The following is a 20,223-nucleotide window of genomic DNA, read 5'->3' as shown; positions in this document are numbered from 1 at the left end:
CTACAGTTCAAAGTGAGTCAAAAGCCCATTGCTAATTTCTTTATGCTTTCTAAATCTGAAAAAATAAATCATTAAATGGCAAGACTCTGGTTGCTCATTCTGCTAAACTGTACATTGTGTCCCTGTCTTCAACAAATGTGTGCTTTGGGATTATTATAATTTTGAAATTTAGTTTGATGGTTCTTTAAGTTGGTCATGCTTTATCCTGCTTAGAGTAACTTGCTACAGAACTTCATGCAGTCTTTTGATGGGTTTACCGTGATTTGAAAGCAAAGTCATGTCCCTCTCAACTGATCATCTTCCTTAATATCTGTGTGATTCACTACAACAAGATGCGGTTTAATGCTATCTGCCAAAATTGCGAATGATATATGTGCTCCAGGACATCTCTTGCCTCTTGTTATATACAGTTTTGAACCCAATGTTTGGAAGTTCTTTTGTGATTTGTCATTTAATTAAAATATAGACAGACTAGGTTATCTTCTAAGAAGAGAGGATAGTTTCAAAGTGTGTAAAAGACACTTGCAGAGAAATTCGAAGTAATTGGGTTTGCTACACTGATATTTTAGTATGGTAAATAAAACTCTTTCTTATAAAAACTTCTATGATAATTGCTGACATAATTTTAAAAAATAATTTAAACTAGTGGTCCAAGAATTTTGAGTTACCTAACTCTGGTCGAATGCCAACTTCAACATTTATTAGTTGTGTATTCTTGGGCAAGTTACACGAGTTTGCTAAGTCTTATATTTATCATCTGTAAAATGGGATATTGACACCTACTTCAGGAGTTTACTCAGGGAGATGAGGGTTAAATGAAATAAATTGACTAGTGTTTGCACTCAGTAAAAGACATTCATTACATGGAATTTATTATTATTAATCCTAGAGAGCAGTGTGCATTTTTCAGTGTTTTGACTAGCTGGGATTTGGTGATATTATTCTGAATTTAAAACTCTCACAACCACAAAGGGCAGTAATCATAACGTACAAATATTTTTTTTTAACATGGAGATGTTTGGAAATGGAAATCAGCCAACCTCCTAATCTGATAATTCTAATAGAAATGGGAATCCATGAAGATTGTTATATTAAATCTTTACATACAGACAAGCCCCTATATACAATGCAGATGTTATGATAGATGTCAGTACTGGTATTAAGGTATGCTTCATGTTCGCATTACTAATACACTATGATTAATTCAAATAAATATAGCAAGAATATATAGTAGTGTAATTTTCTACTTCCTCACCAAAAGAATTATATGTGTCTTATGTTTAAAGAACTCTCCTGCTAAAATTGATGGAAGATATCACGTGGCAAATATAATGGTTTTTACCAGAACATGGTAAATGGTTTTTTACTATGGAACATGAAAAATATCTAGTAAAGGAAATTATTTTGATGTTAAAGGAGGAACTAAATAGCTACACACAAAATAACACCCATCAGAGGTTTGTTACATATGAATTTTATCTATGCCTTTTTTAGGTGTATTTGTGTTTTTAATGGCTACTATGTCTTTAGATAATGAGTTCTCTGAGCAATTACCTAGCGAGTTGGATAAAACACAGGGTTCATATTTAAATGTGCACTTATTTGGTAAGTAACTAAGACTTCTTAGGTTCACTTAGAAGCAACTTAGGTTGCTTCTTCTGTAATTATGGATGGGGGTGTCTTCCTGGTGATATCAAGTTTGTAGAGAGTTTGTCAAGTAAGATTGTAGAAATTAGAGGGTTCTGTGGACAGACCACTATACAATGTAAGAAATTCACTAACCTTGCCTTCTTCCTGGGTAAAATAAATCTCCTCCTTGTAGTGTACTACTTATTGTGCCTAGGGATATTCATTAGAATTTGGTGAACAAATATATGTCAAAGACTTCATGTTTGAGAATTTCTTTAATGGATATGATGAAAAGTAAAAGAGCTAAAGATGCTACCGTTGTCTGCAGATTGACTAGAGATTACCGGTGACTTTTAAAATGCAATTTATGACAAATTTTTTTCATGTTTTATTTTCTCTAAAACCTTTCCGTTACTGCTTATATTAAGGAAATATGGAAAATGGGACAATTCACATTGTCCTCAACTGAAATATGTTACCTGTTTTACATTTATTTCATCTGGACAAAATTAATTATAATTTAATTTCCTTTTACTTTTCAAGAACTTGACCCTTAAGTAAATAAGAAATGGATCTGCTTGCTTTTTAAATTTATTTAATAATGTTTATAAGGATAAATGTTCTTTAAGAATGGAATAGTAAATATAGGTTCCAAAGATCATTTGTATAATGCATGCATATAGTTCCCCAATAGTTTCCTTCCTGATCCTCCAAATCACAAAAAAACCCAAATTTTCTGATTTTAAATACTTTTCATTTCAGGTAGTCTCCATCAGTTTCCCTTTACAAGTATGATTAGTTGTAAATATGGCCAACTTCTTTTTTGGTCTTAATATTTGATTATCAATAGATTTTTTTTTGCTGATAGAAATAAGGACAACTAAAAAGAAAAAAAAGAAATAATTTGAGAGTGAGGCAGAGAAAAGGGTTCTTTATAAATAGATGCTTTCTGGAGTGGAAATTCATAGTTTCAAAAGGAAGTAAATCACTTAATTAGGTGGGGAATGGCATAGTACAACACAGACTCAGACACTGATTTCCCTTTCTGAAACATCTTTCTTGTTCCAGTTTTCTCCTTAATCCTCTGTACTAATGATGAGTGACATCATTTTTCATATTACCGGCTTTCCAAAGGGAACTAATATTTGGCATAACCAAAAAGGTACAATATCTAAAAGCACTAGGATATTTTAAAACCAGTCTTCTCAAGAAGAGATGATTATGCTTTACAAGAGGAAATATTTCTACCATTAGCCTTATTTCACTAACAAGTTTCTGGCCAAAAAGAAAGCAATAAATACCTACTCATGCTCAACTAATCTCAAATAACTTTTTAACAATCCATTTGTTTTGAAGTGCCAAATGCATATTCAGGATGTCGCCTCCCTGCCATTTCTTTATCACTTTTGTTGGATTTACTAGTACAAAAGAAATATGTCTTACAAAATTACTCTTAATCACATGGATTGAGATCAATAGTAAAATAAAATATTACATGTTGTCAACTGAAGCGTTTCATCACATTTAATCTAACAGATCAGATTTGGGAGGCTACAAAATATGAACAATTCACATGAGAACAATGAATGGTAATTACTGAAGATGCCTATAAGATACATTTTATCAGTTCATGCCCTTTTGTTTTTCTAGGAGATGTTATAGTCTACCATCTACTCTTTAATATTGTCCATAATATCATGATCAAGAAAATTTGAGCTGGAAAGACAAGATGCAAGTAATTTACATTATGATTTTTAAATAATGAGTTCTCTCATTATTATTATTTTTAACAAATAATGCTAGTAAAAGTTACTACTTGACTAGAGTTTTGACTAGTTGTGACAAACAGGATCTCTCATCAGAACTTTGAGTTTAAAAGAGATTAATTTCAAGCAGATGAGTACTTCCTCCTGGGACAGCCTTCTCCAACCCGATGACCTTAAGCTTGAGTAGCTAAGCATATTTTTCTTACCTAAAAATAAAATCTAAGTTTTTTCCTTCCTTCCTTCCTTCCTTCCTTCCTTCCTTCCTTCCTTCCTTCCTCCCTTCCTTCCTTCCTTCCTCCCTCCCCCCCCTTCCCTCCTTCCTTCCCTCCCCCATTTTTTGGGGGGGTAATTTCTGGCTTTTGCTTTTCATATCCCATTCTGTTCACCTACAAAATGAAAATAGACTCACGGACTTGATGTAATCAAATGTTGTAAGTCAATAAAAGTACAGCCAAGAAATTGAAGTTGGATTAAATTGAATGAGAGTTTGGGTCTAAAGTAAATATGACAGTAGACCTAAAAGGAAATTTATAAACTTTCTCTTTCTTTAATATTGTGATAGGCAGAATAATGCTCTCCACCCTACTCCAAATATGTCCGTGTCTTAATCCTTGGAGCCTATGAGTATGTTACATTACATGGCAAAGGGAAGCTAAGATTGTAGCTAAAATTAAGGTTGCTAATTTGGTGATTTTATGATAGAGAGATTATACTGGATTATCTGGGCAGACCTGGTATACTTGCAAAAGTCTTTAAAAGTAGAAGAAGAAGACTGAAGAGGGGTCAGAGTGATATGATGTGAAAAGAAGTTGATCTCCCATTGCTGGTTTTGAGGATGGAGGAAGGCATCATAAGCCAAGAAAAGCAGGAAGCCATCAGAAACTGGAAAAGTCAAGAAGACAGATTGTCCCCCAGAGTCTACAGAAGGGAATTCACCTCTGCTGACACCTTGATTTTGGCCCAGTGAGACCTGTGCTGAACTTCTAACCTATAGAACTGTAAGATAATAAATTTATGTTTTAAGCCACCAAGTTTCTGATAATTTGTTGCAGCAGCAATAGAAAACAAATACAAAATATACTCTCTTTCCTATAGTAATTTCTCTTTAATAACTTTTGGTGAGGAGGAATTTGTAAGGGAATGTATTTATCCTAACTTTTGGCTTATGATAATAGAGGAATTGGCTAGAATGAGTCAAAAATTATATTTTCTGTTACCCTTGAAACCAGCACGTTTGCAGAGTGAAAGTTTTTATTGTTTTCTGCAGCATTTTATTATTTTATTTATTTATTTATTTATTTATTTTTGAGGCAGGGTCTCACTGTGTCACCCAGGCTGGAGTGCAGTAGTGGCACAATCACAGCTCACTGCAACTTCAACCTCCTGGGTTCAAGCCATCTTCCTGCCTCAGCCTCCCGCATAGCTGGGACTATAAGCATGCACCACCATGCCTGGATAATTTTTAAATTTTGTTTTGTGTAGAGATGGGGTTCCACTATGTTGAACTTGACTCCTGGGCTCAGGTGATCCTCCTACCTCAGCCTCCCAAAGTGTTGGGATTACAGGCGTGAGCCATGGTGCTCAGCTCTGCAGCATTTTATATCTTATTTGCAAGAGCTGTGTGGACTTTCATTGGCTTCTTTCTTACCCTGGTTTACCCTGGAAAGCAGAGATTGAGAAAAGAGCTTGCATTCAGGTAGTTTTTTCAGGAAGTGACCCAAGGAATCAATAGGTAGAAGCAATTGTCATTGGCTCACATCACCCATTGAGGGTTGCCTTGGGTGGTGATCTCCCCTGCACTTGAGCTATGCATGCATCCATGCCCAGTAAACTCCTGTGGGTATCCCACTTCTTCAGTACCTGAAAAATGCCACAGCAGGCCAATGATATGCCTGAGGAAATATGTGGTCAGTATTGGAACTCTTTACCCCTTTTACCAAGTAATTGTTCACCACAGCTACAACTGCAAATGGCAACTGAAATAAGACTGAGAGGAAGTGAGGCAGAACGTGAGAGGCATCTGATTCAATCCATTCTCTGCATATGTTAAGACCAATTTGTCACTGAGTCTTCAAAGTGTTGGCAGCTGCAATCACTCCAAAAAGGAGCTTAATACAAAGTATTAGTGTAATAAGCTGCAATCTCCACTGCTGCAACTGAATCTGAGGTTATAATTGGTATTCATCATCTAGCTTCTCCAACACCCATTCTAGATTTCCCTCACCCTTGCCCAGCACTTCAGTTCCTCTAGACTGCCTGCTTGGTGGCATGCCATCTCCATCCTTGAGGGATCTGAGCTCTTAGCTTCCTTGTCCTTACTGGGCTGTGATTGCTAAAATTGGCTATTGACCAGTATCACTTTGCATAGAAGTACCCAGAGACCCCCAGTGAATCCCCGTATTCCAGATTCTGTCTGTTCTCATTGTATGGTAAGAAACCCTACTCCTCAAGATAATCACATTTGCTTACCTCCCGAAACTATAGTAACTCCTTTCTTTGCTTGTTAGGTCACTGGCATGAGGAACCCAAAGTAGAGGCAGGCGGTAATCATAGTTTCCGCCTCATTGAGATTCTTATCATTTCCTTTCAGTGAAAGCAGTACTCCTCTGGGTATCAGGACCTCTGAATCCTATAAAACCTAAAGGTACAGGGACAAGAAGCACACATTCTGTAAGTAGACCACTGAGAATCCACTGGGAATGATGGTGAGAGGGTCAAACAACTACATAGACCTGTTTATTTTAGTTACTGGGGGCATAACATCACTATTTGTTTAATTAATATATTTGTTCTTGGTGGACAACGTCCCAACTTCACAGAGGTCTTTGCCCTGAGTTAGCACCTTAGGTGAACCTTTAACAAGCAATTCCATCATTATAAGTAGGTGAATTTTTTTCAGGTGATGCACTATATAGTAGAAATAATTAATCATTTGGTCATGAATTGATTGTTGCAAACTTTTCTCTGTAAAATGGAACCCTTGATTTTTAGTGATAATATATGGGAATCCATATAATCAACAAGGCACATTATATGCCTTTGAATGGTGGTGCTGTCAGACATGACAGACAGGAATATCAAAGCCATATGGGAGTAAGTATCGACTCCAGTAAGGATGAATCATTGCTCCCTCCAGAGTGGAAGGGATTTGATGTAATCAACCTGCTACCGAGTGTTTGGCTGATCTTAGGTTTCGCTGCTTTATCAAAGGATTCATGCCAGGTTGTTAACAGTTTGGCACATTGTGTATTCAACAGCAGCCTTAATAAGTGGGAGCCCAGACTGTTGGGTTCTTCCATGCACAGCCTCTATTCCTGTTACCGTTGGTATTTCATTATTGGACCTAATGGATAAGCACATTGGGTGGTCAAGGACAGTGGCTGTCTGACATCCACAGCATGAGTCATCCTGGTTGTTTGGTGTCTCCTCTGACTTTGATATTCTCTGGTGGGCAGTAGCATGAGATCTGTGCCCACTTCAATGGGTCTGTCACTTGCTTCTCTAGACAATTTTTTCCTCTCTGATCTTCCAAATTGGTTCCTTTCAGGCCCTGACCAACCAACCAAGCTGTTTGCCAATACTCAGGAGTCCATGTATGTCCTTCTTAAGCTACTTCTTCTTACATAAAAAGTAAATAATCAAATTTACTGCTCTCAGCTCTGTCCACTGGAAGGACTGTCCCTCACAACCGACATTTAGATCCATCCCTAAGTGGGGCTATGGTGCAACAGAAGTCCATTTTCAGTTTGTACTGACATAGTGTATACAACCCAGCTGTGAACTGAGACCGAGATTTTTTTTTTCTTCCATCAGCTGACTGTATAAATACTTCCCATGCCCTCAACAAGATTTTAGTTGTGAGTTGATGTTCAGATATTGATGACATAGAGTTAGGTGGTGTGAGTATCGGAAGTCCTGCTCATGTAGCATTTTTGTATTCTCTGGCTCTGCTTGGTCCTGATTTTTAATCGCTTCTATACTGGGATGGATTGCTGCTGTATTTGTCTGTCATTATGATTTGGTAGATCTAAAAGGCCAGTTCATTATGGGCAGCAAAACTTACATAGCCATTCAGTCAGACAGTCTCTGTAAAGGCTCAGTAGCAGCCAGGGGCTGCTTTGCAAAAAACGAATGTAGTTCATGCTACAGAAGATGCGGTCTTGCTCCAAAATACAAAGGACCTTTCTGCTCTGGTTTTGTATTGGCGTTTTCCAGAGACCCTACACCCGTGTTTACTATGGATCAATATATTCACCATGGATATGGGTAGTGCCGTACTGCTGATTATATAGTTTGAAGAGTAAGGCAGTTTGCAGTGCTGCCTGGATTTGATGTTGAGCCTTCTTTTTGCTCTGAATGCCATTGAAACTGTGAGCCTTCCAAGTTACCCAACAAATAAACAGTAGTACTCCTCAGAGCAGTATATGCTGTCTCTGAAATCCAAAAGAGATGACTAAACACTCTGTCTTTTTCTTAGTGGTGGGGAATGTGAGATGAATCAACTTATTTTTTATTTCAGAGATGTTATCTTAGACATGCCCCAGATTCTTGGACTCCTAAACAGTTCATCAAATATGATAAAGCAAGTGTGGTAAGATGTTAATTATAAAATCTAGGTGGCAAAAGCAAGACTAAGCAAAAAGAACAAATCTGGAGGCATCACATTATCCGACTTCGAACTATACTTTACGGTCATAGTCTCCAAAACAGCATGATCCTGGTATAAAAATAGGCACATAGACCAATGGAACAGAATAGAGAGCCCAGAAATAAACCCACATACTTACAGCCAACTGATCTTCAACAAAGCGGACAAAAACATAAAGTAGGAAAAGGACACCCTATTTAACCAATGGTGCTGGGAGAATTGGCTAGACACATGTAGAAGAATGAAACTGGATTCTCATCTCTCACCTTATACAAAAATCAACCAAGATGGATAAAAGACTGAAATCTAAGACCTGAAACCATAAAGATTCTAGAAGATAACATTGGAAAAACCCTTCTAGACACTGGCTTAGGCAAAGATTTTATGACCAAGAACACAAAAGCAAAAGTAACAAAAACAAAGATAAATAGATGGGACTTAATTAAACTAAAAAGCTTCTGCACAGCAAAAGAAATAATCAGCAGAGTTAATTGGCAACCCACGGAGTGGGAGAAAATCTTCACAATCTATACATCTGACAAAGGACTAATATCAAGAATCTACAACAAACTCAAACAAATTAGCAACAAACAAACAAACAATCCCATCAAAAAGAGGGCTAAGGACATGAGTAAACAATTCTCAAAAGAAGATATACAAATGGCCAACAAGCAAATGGAAAAATGCTCAATACGACTAATTATCAGGGAAATGCAAATCAAAACTGCAATGTGATACCAACTCACTCCTTCAAGAATGGTCATAATCAAAAATAAAAAAAAAATAGATGTTGGCCTGGATGCGGTGGAAAGAGAACACTTTTGCACTGTTGGTGGGAATGTAAACTAGTACAACCACTATGGAAAACATTGTGGAGATTCCTTAAAGAGTTAAAAGTAGAACTACCATATGATCCAGCAATCCCACTATTGGGTATCTACCCAGAGGAAAAGAAGCCATTGTGCGAAAAAGATACTTGCACATGCGCGTTTACAGCAGCACAATTTGCGATTGCAAAAGTATGTAACCGGCCCAAATGCCCACCAATCAACAAGTGGATAAAGGAAATGTGGTATATCTATGTATGTGTGTGTATATATATCTATACAAACATACCATGGAATACTACTCAGCGATAAAAAGGAATGAAATAATGACATTTGCAGCAACCTGGATGGAATTGGTGACTATTATTCTAAGTCACCAATTGGTGACTTATTCTAAGTCCTGAGTTAGGACTCAGGAATGAAAAACCAAACATCATATGTTCTCATTCATATGTGGGAGCTAAGCTATGAGGATGCAAAGGGATAAGAATAATACACTGGACTTCGGGGACTCAGGGGAAAGGGTGGGGGGTTGCTAGGGATAAAAGACTACACATTGGGCACAGTGAACACTGCTCGGGTGATGGGTGCACCAAAATCTCAGAAATCAACACTGGGGAACTTATTCATGTAACCAAACACTACCTGTTCCCCAAAAACCTATTGAAATAAATTAAAAAATTTTTAAATTCTCGATAAAAATCTAGATGGTGAATACTCAGAAGTTCACTGTAAAGCTATCTCAACTTTTCTGTACGTTTGAAATGTTTATAATAAAATAAAAGGAAAAAATGTTTGTTGATATGTCAGACACCTGAATCTTTATAGGCCTTCTCTTCTACCTGTGCTATGCATGTATCTAATTAGCACTAAATAATATTGCATTGTCTGGATGTACCACAGTTTATTTATCCATTTACCTATTGAAGGATGTCTTTATTGCTTCCAAGTTTTGGCAATTATAAATAAGGCTGCTATAAACATTCATATACAGGTTTCTGTGTGGGCATGAGTTTTCAGTTCCATTGGATAATACCAAGAAACGTGATTGCTGGATCATATGGTTGCATCTAGTTTGCTATCTTAGCTAAGGTATGGGGTGAAATTATGGGAGCTTCCACTTGGTGCTTTTTACCATAATAACTCTTACTTAATAGGTCAGAGAACCAATGAAAGGCCTTTTAAAAGTATTTACCCTGTGGTAACAGGGTAAATACTTGAGCCCATTGGACTCAGCATGAGATGGTCTTAAGCCAATTCCTTTAAAAGAGTAAATATACACCAGGCATGGTGGCTCACACTTGTAATCCCAGCATTTTGGGAGGCTGAGGTGGGCGGATCACCTGAGGATGAGAGTTCGAGACCAGCCTGACCAACATGGAGAAACCCTGTCTCTACTAAAAATACAAATTAGCCAGGCGTGGTGGCACATGCCTGTAATCCCAGCTACTCAGGAGGCTGAGGCAGGAGAATCGCTTGAACTCCGGAGGTGGAGGTTGCAGTGAGCCGAGATCAAGCCATTGCACTCCAGCCTGGGCAACAGGAACAAAATTTCATCTCAAAAAAAAGAAAAAAAGAAAAAAAAGTAAATATACACTATGGGAAAGAGAATACTGAGAACTTTCAAATCCAGTTGGGTAAAGAGACTAAGGCGTTTCTTATACCAGGGGATCCAAGATGCCATCATGGCTCTGTGGAATGATTAACTTAAGGATTCCAGATGATAATTCAAGCTTCAGTTTTCTCCTTTAACATGAAAATATTAATTACACCTCTTTCATTGGGTTACAATAAGGATAAATGAGATAATTCTGGCATTTAGCATGTTCTCAATTCATGCTAGCTATAGTGTTAATACTAGAGCTAATGTTGCTGACTTTAAAAATATGTTTCTTAGAATTGTCTCCATAAAAGAAAATACTAACAAATGACAGAAGGAGGAGACACAGAAGAAAGGGGAGAACAGAAAGGAGGGGAAAACATAAAAAAGTATAAAGAAAAAAGAAAGAAAGAAAGAAAGATATAAAAACAAAAGAAAATGATTTTAAAATGACAGAAAGAAAAGAAAGAAAAGGAGAGAAAGAGACCTCAGCTACCAGGGTGCTATGAATAAAGGTATGAAACATGCCAGAGGCCATGTGAAAACAAATGTTTTCCTGAATGTACTATAAGACTGTTGCATATTTCAACAACTGAGCACTGGCTTTGGCTCAAGTAAAGCCAAAAGTTCAGGTTTAAAACTGTAGTCAAGAGAGTGACACCACCAGCATGGCAAGTAGAAGCTTCTGAGTCTCCCTCCACCCACAGAAGCACTGAGTAAACATCTATCCACGGATCCATTCCCTCTGAGAGAAAGTCAGAGACCAATTGAGAGACTCCTACCCACTGAGCAACTAAGAAAACAACATAAAACAGGTAGGAGACGCCCAGGCGCACTTGGGCATAGACCTCACCCTGGGCACTATGCCATAAAATTGGAAAAGGAGTCTCCAACACCCAGATTGTCCCCATGGAGAAGAGTGTCTGGACCTCACACAGAGGGCCTTGACCTCATGCTTCCCTGTTGTTTTATACACAGCGGGGATTAGACACACACGTGTCCCCCCAGGCTATGGGAAATAAAGTGGTGGTCTTATACGGATTTTCATTCACCTCCAGGTATTTCATCCCCTAGTATCAGTGCACAGAAGAGGCTTTTAAAAAAACCACAGCCCTCTATTGCCTACTCTCACCATAAAACACTTTCAGTGGCTGCCAAGCAGGCAAGTGGCCTGGCTTCAAGCTAACTTGCATTGTAGAATTAAAGAGACAACCAATTCCAGACACCAGTCTGGAAGGAGTTTGCACCCATACTAAGCACCCCAACTTTTACCACATCCACCTAAAAGACTGTATCATTAATCTCATGGCTTTTGGAGCAGAGGGGACTAGCATACACACATCTCCCTGGATAGCAAGAAAGAAGTAGTGTCTTTAAACATGCATTCAAGCACCATCAGGGACTTCAACCCTCTGGAGTGGTGCAGAGAAGGGGCCTAAAAAAATGCAACTCCCTGTTTCTCCACCAGAAGGGGTTTAGGACACACACTGAGAGCACCAAATTGTTAAAGCTTCCTCTTGAAGGGCTCCATCCTAAACCTAGTAGCTCTGGGAACAGAAGGAAATAAACATATGTGAGTCTTCCCTGATCCCAGAACAAAGAGGTGATTTTAAATGGGCATCCAAATACTTCCAGGGGTTATAACTCCTTGGGGCAGTGCAGGAAAGAAGCGGGCACATGGAGTTCTCCCCTTCTCTTCATAAGAGGCTTACCACACCCACACTCAGTGGCTACTTGACAGCTTGGCCTCTAATAAACTTGCATCAGGGAGCCTGTGAGGCAAGCAAACAGTAGCCCTCCATTAGCTGAAGCCAGAGCTTGGCACTTATCTCCCTGGCTTGCCACAGAGATAAATTCAGGCCTATCCAGTCTTTCTGGGAGGAGTTTGGCCATGCACCAAGTGTCACAACTTCCATAGCTCCTACCCAAGGGACTGTTTCCTTAACAACCTTCCTATGGAAGTTCAGAGGACTTTGCTATTTGGAGTAACCCAAGGCCATAGGAAACAAACAGGTGGATGTATAACGGGCCTACTCCCAGAAGCTATCTCTCCAGGATCAGAAGGTGCAGCCTGAACATGGATCCAGGCATTTGCCACAGATCTTCTCCTGGACTAGTCCAGAGAGATTGGGATATAGACACCTGAACCCAGCCTCACTGTGAGACAGAAAGATTTGGAACTCACACCCACTCCCCCAAGCTTTCCAGCTACATCTAAAGAGTCTGGCATCCCTCAAACTGGTCTTGGGATACTGACAAGACATGGTACATCCTAAGTTTTAGGGGACTGTATTAGTCCATTTTCACATTGCTGATAAAGGCATACCCTGAACTGGGCAATTTACAAAAAAAAAGAGGTTTATTGGGCTTACAGTTTCATGTGGCTGGGGAGGTCTCACAATCATGGTGGAAGGTAAAAGGCATATCTCGCATGGTGGCAGACAAGAGAAGAGGGCTTGTTCCAGGAAATTCTCATTTTTATATAACCACCAGATCTTGTGAGACTTATTCACTATCATGAGAACAGCACAGGAAAGACCTGCCCCAATGATTCAATTACCTCCCACTGGATCCTTCCCACAACATGTGGAAATTCAAGATGAGATTTGGGTGGGGACACAGCCAAACCATATCATTCCACCCCTGACCCCTCCCAAATCTCATGTCCTCACATTTCAAAACCAATCATGCCTTCCTAACAGTTCTCCAAAGTCTTAACTCATTTCAGCATTAACTCAAAAGTCCACAGTCCAAAGTCTCATCTGAGACAAGGCAAGTCCCTGCTACCTATGAGCCTGTAGAATCAAAAGCAAGTTAGTTACTTCCTAGATACAATGGGGGTATAGGTACAGGCATCAGGCAAATACAGCCATTCCAAATGGGAGAAACTGGCCAAAGCAAAATGGCTACAGGCCCCATGAAAGTCCAAAATCCAGCAGGCCAGTCAAATCTTAAAGTTCCAAAATAATATCCTTTGACTCCATGTCTTACATCCAGGTCATGCTGATGCAAGAGATGGGTTCCCATGGTCTTGGGCACTCTGCCCCTGTGGCTTTGCACCTCTCTCCCAATTGCCTTAATAGGCTGGCATTGAGTGTCTGTGGCTTTTCCAGGTACATGGTGCAAGCTGGGGTCTGGAGAACGTGGTCCTCATCTCACAGCTCCTCTAGGCAGTGCCTCAGGAGGGACTCTGTGTAGGGCTTCCCTTCTGCACTGCCCTAGCAGAGTTTCTCCATGAGAGCTCTGCCCCTGCAGCAAACTTCTGCCTGGGCATCCAGGCATTTCCATACATATTCTGAAACCAAAGCAGAGGTTCCCAAGCCCCAATTCTTAACTTCTGTACACTTGCAGGCTCAACACCATGTAGAAGCTTCCAGGGATTGGGGCTTGCACCCTCTGAAGCCATGGCCCAAGCTCTATGTTGGCCTCTTTCAGCCATGAGTGGAGCAGCTGGGATGCAAGGCACCAAGTCCCTAGGCTGCACACAGCATGGGGACCCTGGGCCTAGCTCAAGAAACCACTTTTTCCTCCTAGGTCTCTGGGCCTGTGATGGGAGGGGCTTCCATGAAGACCTCTGACATGCCTTGGAGAAATTTTCCCCATTGTCTTCGTGATTAACATTCAGTTCCTCATTACTTATGCAAATTTCTGCAGCCAGCTTGAATTTCTCCTCAGAAAATGGGATTTTCTTTTCTATGGCATCGTCAGGCTACAAATTTTCCAAATTTTTATGCCCTGTTTCCCTTTTAAAACAGAACACTTTTAACAGCATCAAGTCACATCTTGAATGCTTTGCTACTTAGAAATTTCTTCTGCCAGATACCCTAAATCATCTCTCTCAAGTTCAAAGTTCCACAAATCTCTAGGGCAGGGGCAAAATGCTGCCAGTCTCTTTGCTAAAACATAACAAGAGTCACCTTTGCTCCAGTTCCCAACAAGTTCCTCATCTCCATCTGAGACCAACTCAGCCTGGATTTCATTGTCCATATTATTATCAGCATTTTGGTCAAAGCCAATCAACAAGTCTCTTGGGAGTTCCAAACTTTCCCACATTGTCCTATCTTCTTCTGAGCCCTCTAAACTGTTCCAACCTCTGCCTGTTCCAAATTGCTTCCACATTTTCAGGTATCTTTTCAGCTGTGCCCCAATCCCGGTAACATTTTACTGTATTCGTCCATTTTCATACTGCTGATAAAGATACACCTGAAATTGGACAATTTACAAAAGAAAGAAATCTATTGGACTTACAGCTCCATGTGGCTGGGGAGACCTCACAATCATGCCAGAAAGTGAAAGGCACATCTCACATGGCAGCAGACAAGAGAGAGAGCTTGTGTAGGGAAACTCCCATTTTTATATAACCATCAGATCTTGTGAGACTTATTCACTATGATGAGAACAGCATGGGAAAGGACTGCCCCAGTGATTCAATTACCTCCCACCAGTTCCCTCCCCAAACACATGGGAATTCAAGATGAAATTTGGGTGGGGACACAGCTAAACCATATCAAGGACCATCAAAAACAGAGATAGCAATCTGGACAAACACAAGGATTAGAGAGGCATCTTAAAATCTCTGGCTGGATTAACTGGTGAAAACCTTCTCCATACAAGCTTAGTCTAACAAGATGGAGAGGTAGGTGTCTTATCTAATGTACAGAAACCAACACAGAGAATTAAGTAAAATGAAGAAATAGGGGAATATATTCCAAACAATAGAACAAGATAAATTTTCAAAAAACTGACCCAAATGTAGTGGAGTTTTGTGATTTACCTGACAGGAAATTCAAAATAATGATCATAAAGATGCTCACAGAGATCAAGACAGCAATGCAAGAACAAACAAAGATCTTCAACAAAGAGAAAGTATAAAAAAGTGCTAAACAGAAATTAAAGATCTGAAGAATGCTATAACTGAACTGAGAAATTCAATGGAGGTGTTCGATGGTAGTAGTAGACTAGGTTAAGCAGAAGAAAGGATTGGTGAACTTGAAAACAGATTACTGGACATCATCCAATCTGAGGAGCAAAAAGAAAAACATGAAAAAGAGTGAGGACAGCTTAAAGAGACTTATCAAACACCATCAAGAAGAACAACTTATGCAGCAGTGTGCCAGCAGTAGAAGAAAGAGAGAAAGGAATGGAAAACATATTCAAAGAAATAATGGCAGAAAACTTCCTAAGTCTAAAAAATAAATTAGAAAGATAGCTTTAAAAACCCTGTAAGGATACTAAATAAGATAAACACAAAGAGATCTACACCATGACATATCACAGTCAAACTGTCAACAGTTAAAGCCAAAGAGAGAGTGTTGAAAGCAGCAAGAATAAAAGCAAATTGTGACATATAGAGGAACCCCTATAAATCTATCAGTGGACTTCTCAGCACAAACCTTGCAAACCAGAATGGAATGGAATAACATATTCAAAATCCTAAAAGAAAAAGACTGCCAGTTAAGAATACTATATTCAGGCAATCTTGTCTTTCAAAAACAAAAGAGTGATAAAAATTTTCTCAGACAAAATCTGAGAGAATTTATTACACCAGATCTGCATTACAAAAAAATGCTAAAGGAAGTTCTTTAAGCTGAAGGACAAGGATGCTAATTAGTATCATAAAGTCATATGAAAGCATAAAACTCACTGGTAAAAGTAAGTATGTTGTCAAATACAAAACAGTTTAATACTATAATGGTGGTGGGTAAATTGATTATATCTGTACTATAAAGGTCAAAAAACAACATTATTTTTAAAAGGCTATGATAATTACCTATGGAATATATTATAAAAAGATGTACAGTGTGAAATCAAAAACATAAAACGTGAGAAGAAGGGAAGTAGAAGTGACGAGTTCGTGTATACAATAACAATCAAGCTGTTCTAAGCATAAATAAATCTGTTATAAGAGGTTTTATGTAAGCCTCAGGGAAACCACAAAGCAAAAGCGTATAATAGATACACAAAAGATAAAAAGAAAAGAACCAAAGGATACCACTATAGAAAGCCATCAAACCACAAGGAAGAAAGCAAGAGAGAGAGAAGTGAACAAAAGATTTACAAACAACTAGGAAACAATTAACAAATTGAGAAGAATAAGTTCATACCTATCAATAATAACCTTGAATGTAAATGGATTAAATCCTCCAGTTAAAAGTGTAGAGTAATTGAATGGAGGCTGGGTGTGGTGGCTAACGCCTGTAATCCCAGCCCTTTGGGAGGCCAAGGCAGGCATATCACTTGAGGCCAGGAGTTTGAGACAAGCCTGGCCAACATGGTGAAACCCCATCTCTACTAAAAATACAAAAATTAGCTGGGTGTGGTGGTGGACGCCTGTAGTCTCAGCTACTTGGGAGGCTGAGGCAGCAGAATTGCTTGAACCCTGGAGGTGGAGGTTGCAGTGAGCTGAGATGGTGCCACTGCATTCCAGCCTGGGCGACAGAGTGTGGCTCCGTCTCAAAAAAAAAAAAAAAAAAAAAAAAAGCGTAGAGTAATTGAATGGATTAAAAAACAACAACAACAACAAAAAAACACCCAAATATATACTGCCTACAGGAGGCTCTACCTTACCTGTAAGGACACACATAGATTGAAAATGAAGAGAGAAATCCATCAAAAATGGCGACTGTCAAACAGGAAACCACCCCTACTTCTAATCCTGTGACTACAGAAGAGGAGAAAACAGAATCTATTCAGGAGGTTGCTAACCCAGAACACTATATTAAACATCCTTTACAGAACAGATGGGCCCTCTGGTTTTTTAAAAATGGTAAAAGCCAAAACTTGGCAAGCAAACCTGTGGCTGATCTCTAAGTCTGATACTGTTTGAAGACTTTTGGGCTCTGTACAACCATATCCAGTTGTCTAGTAACTTAATGCCTGGCTGTGACTACTGACTTTTTAAGGGTGGTATTGAGCCTATGTGGGAAGATGAGAAAAACAAACTGGGAGGACGATGGCTAATTACATTGAACAAATAGCAGAGATGAAGTGACCTCGATTGCTTTTGGCTAGAGACACTGCTGCGCCTTATTGCAGAATCTTTTGATGACTACAGCAATGATGTATGTGGTGCTGTTATTAATGTTAGAGCTAAAGTTGATAAGATAGCAATATGGACTACTGAATGTGAAAACAGAGAAGCTGTTACACATATGGGGAGGGTATACAAGAAAAGGTTAGGACTTCCTCCAAAGATAGTGATTGGATATCAGTCCCACGCAGACATAGCTACTAAGAATGGCTCCACCACTAAAAATAGGTTTGTTGTTTAAGTAGACACCTTCTGAGTATTCTCGTAGGAGACTGCATCAAGCAGTCGAGATTTGGGAGCTGAACCAAAGCCTCTTCCAAAAGCAGAGTGGACTGCATTTAAATTTGATTTCCATCTAAATGTTGCTAAGATATAAGAGAAGTCTCATTCGCCTTTGTCTTGTACTTTGGTGTTCTTTTTTTTGGCTAGCGTGTCCACTATCCCAAACAAAGAATTACAGTACTCATCCCCAGAATCCATAAATGTGTTCCTGGCCCACTCTGTAATAGTTCAGTAGAATTACCATTAATTACATATACATTTTACCTATCCACAATATTCAGAAAACAACTTGGCATTTTTATACTTTACACACACAAAAAATACAGTTGATGTTCTATTGTATGCAGGCACATATTTTGCTGGTTTGAAAGATTATGATGCATATAGTTTTCTAGCAATTTTCTTTGTTTCTTTTTACAGCATTGTCTTTGCTATACTCTTGCTGATGGCTACTAGATTATAATTTATTTGTTTTTCTACTTGATAACATTAGTGATTCTGATTTCAGTTTTTCATTTGTTTTGCTTTTGTTCTTTTCCTCATGTAACATTGGTGAAGGATCCAGGAATATGACACATAGGTGGAATAAACATTAGCTTTGTGCAAAAAATAAAAGAAAGTGCAGAGATAGAAAAATATATTCTATGCAAATAAAACCCCTCCAAAAAAGCAAGAGTAGCTATACTTACATAAAATGAATTTTAAGTCAAAAATTGTAAAAAGAGATAAAGATGGTCATTATATAATGGTAAAGGGATCAATTCAGCAAGGTGATATAACAATTGTAAATATCTATGCATCCAACACTGAACACCTAAATATTTAGAGCAAATATTAATAGATCTAAAGGAAGAGATAGACTGGCAATACAATAATAGTAGGGAGTTTCGCCACCTCACTTACAGCAAACAACATATCATTCAGACAGAAAATAAAAATATAACATTAGAGTGAAACTACACTCCAGACCAAATGGCCCCGACATTTACAGAATGTCTCATCCAACAGCTGCAGAATATGCATTTTCTCATCAGCACATGGAACATTGTTATGCCACAAAATAAGGCTTAGAAAATTAAAAAAAAATGCAAATAATAACAATTATATTTTCTGATCACAATAGAGCAAAACTAAACATCAATAACAAAAGGAATTTTGGAAACTATACAAATACATGGAAATTAAACAACATGCTTGGAAATGACCAATGGGTCCATCAAAAAATTAATAAAGAAATTTAAAAATTTTTTGAAACAAATGAAAATGGAAACAACATACAAAAACCTATGGGATACAGCAAAAGTAGTACTAAGAGGGAAGTTTATAGCAATAAACAAATACATAAAAAATAGAAATATTTCAAATAAACAACCTAATGATTTCCATTTCCTTGAGAATGGAAAAGCAAAAACAAACCAAATGAAAAATTATTAGAAGAAAAGGAACATAAAGATCGAGCAGAAGTAAATGAAATTGAGATAAAAATACAAAAGATCAGTGAACTAAACAGTTGTTTTTTGAAAAGATAAGCAAAATCAACAAACCTTTAGTTAGAAAGTGAGAATAATAGAGAAGAGTCATATGAATAAAATCAGAGATGAAAAAAGAGACATTACAACTGATGCCACAGAAATATTAAGGATAATTAGAGACTAGTACAAACAACTATATGGCAACAAGTTGGAAAACCTAGAAAAAATGAATCACTTTCTGGACACATACAACCTACCAAGTTAGAATCATGAAGAAATAGAAAAATTGAACAGATCAATAACAAGTAACAAGATTGAATCAGTAATAAAACATCTCTTAACAAAGAGAAGTCCAGGACTAAACGGCTTCACTGCTGAATTCTACCAAACTTTTAGAAAACTAATTCCAATTCTTCTCAAGTTATTCCAAAACGTTGAAGGAGAGGGAATTCTTCAAAACTTATTATGGGAGGCCAATGTTAAAAACTAGGCAAGGACACAACCACCACAAAAAAACAAACCACAACAACAAAAACCTATAGGCCAATGTCTCTGGTGAACACAGATGCAAAAATCCTTAACAGAATACTAGCAAACCAAATCCAACAGCACTTGAAAAGGATTACACATGATGATCAAGGGGGTTTTACCCCAAGGATGCAAGGCTGGTTTAACCTACGCAAATCAATAGATGTGATACATCACTTCAACAGAATGAAGGACAAAAGCTATACGATAATCTCAACAGATGCAAAAAAAGAATTTGATAAAATTCATTATTGTGTCACAATGAAAATTCTCAAATTAGTTATGGAAGGAACATATCTCAAGACAATGCATACCATATATAATAAATCCACAGATAACATCATACTGAATGGGAAAAAAGCCTTTTCTCTAAGATCTGGAACAAGACAAGAATGCCCACTTTTACCACTTTTATTCAACATGGTGCTAGAAGTCCTAGCC

At 38.2% G+C, this 20,223-nt stretch overlaps 1 long non-coding RNA gene and 1 pseudogene across 1 annotated transcript in view; both read left to right on the top strand.

Annotated features, from left to right (window-relative positions):
* LOC134809533 (uncharacterized) overlaps window positions 1-20,223 on the top strand; it is a 39,738-nt gene that overhangs the window by 8,862 nt on the left and 10,653 nt on the right. Inside the window, exon 2 of the long non-coding RNA XR_010155466.1 lies at window positions 5,986-6,065. This is a non-coding gene — a long non-coding RNA (uncharacterized LOC134809533). The remainder of the gene's footprint in view (window positions 1-5,985; window positions 6,066-20,223) is intronic.
* LOC100608746 (eukaryotic translation initiation factor 4E-like) lies at window positions 17,086-18,085 on the top strand (annotated as a pseudogene).

This window comes from Pan troglodytes, chromosome 2 (assembly GCF_028858775.2).
Source record: "Pan troglodytes isolate AG18354 chromosome 2, NHGRI_mPanTro3-v2.0_pri, whole genome shotgun sequence".
Classification (NCBI taxonomy): domain Eukaryota; kingdom Metazoa; phylum Chordata; class Mammalia; order Primates; family Hominidae; genus Pan; species Pan troglodytes.
Note: the sequence above shows the minus strand (reverse complement) of the source record. Positions and strands in the feature narration are given on the sequence as shown.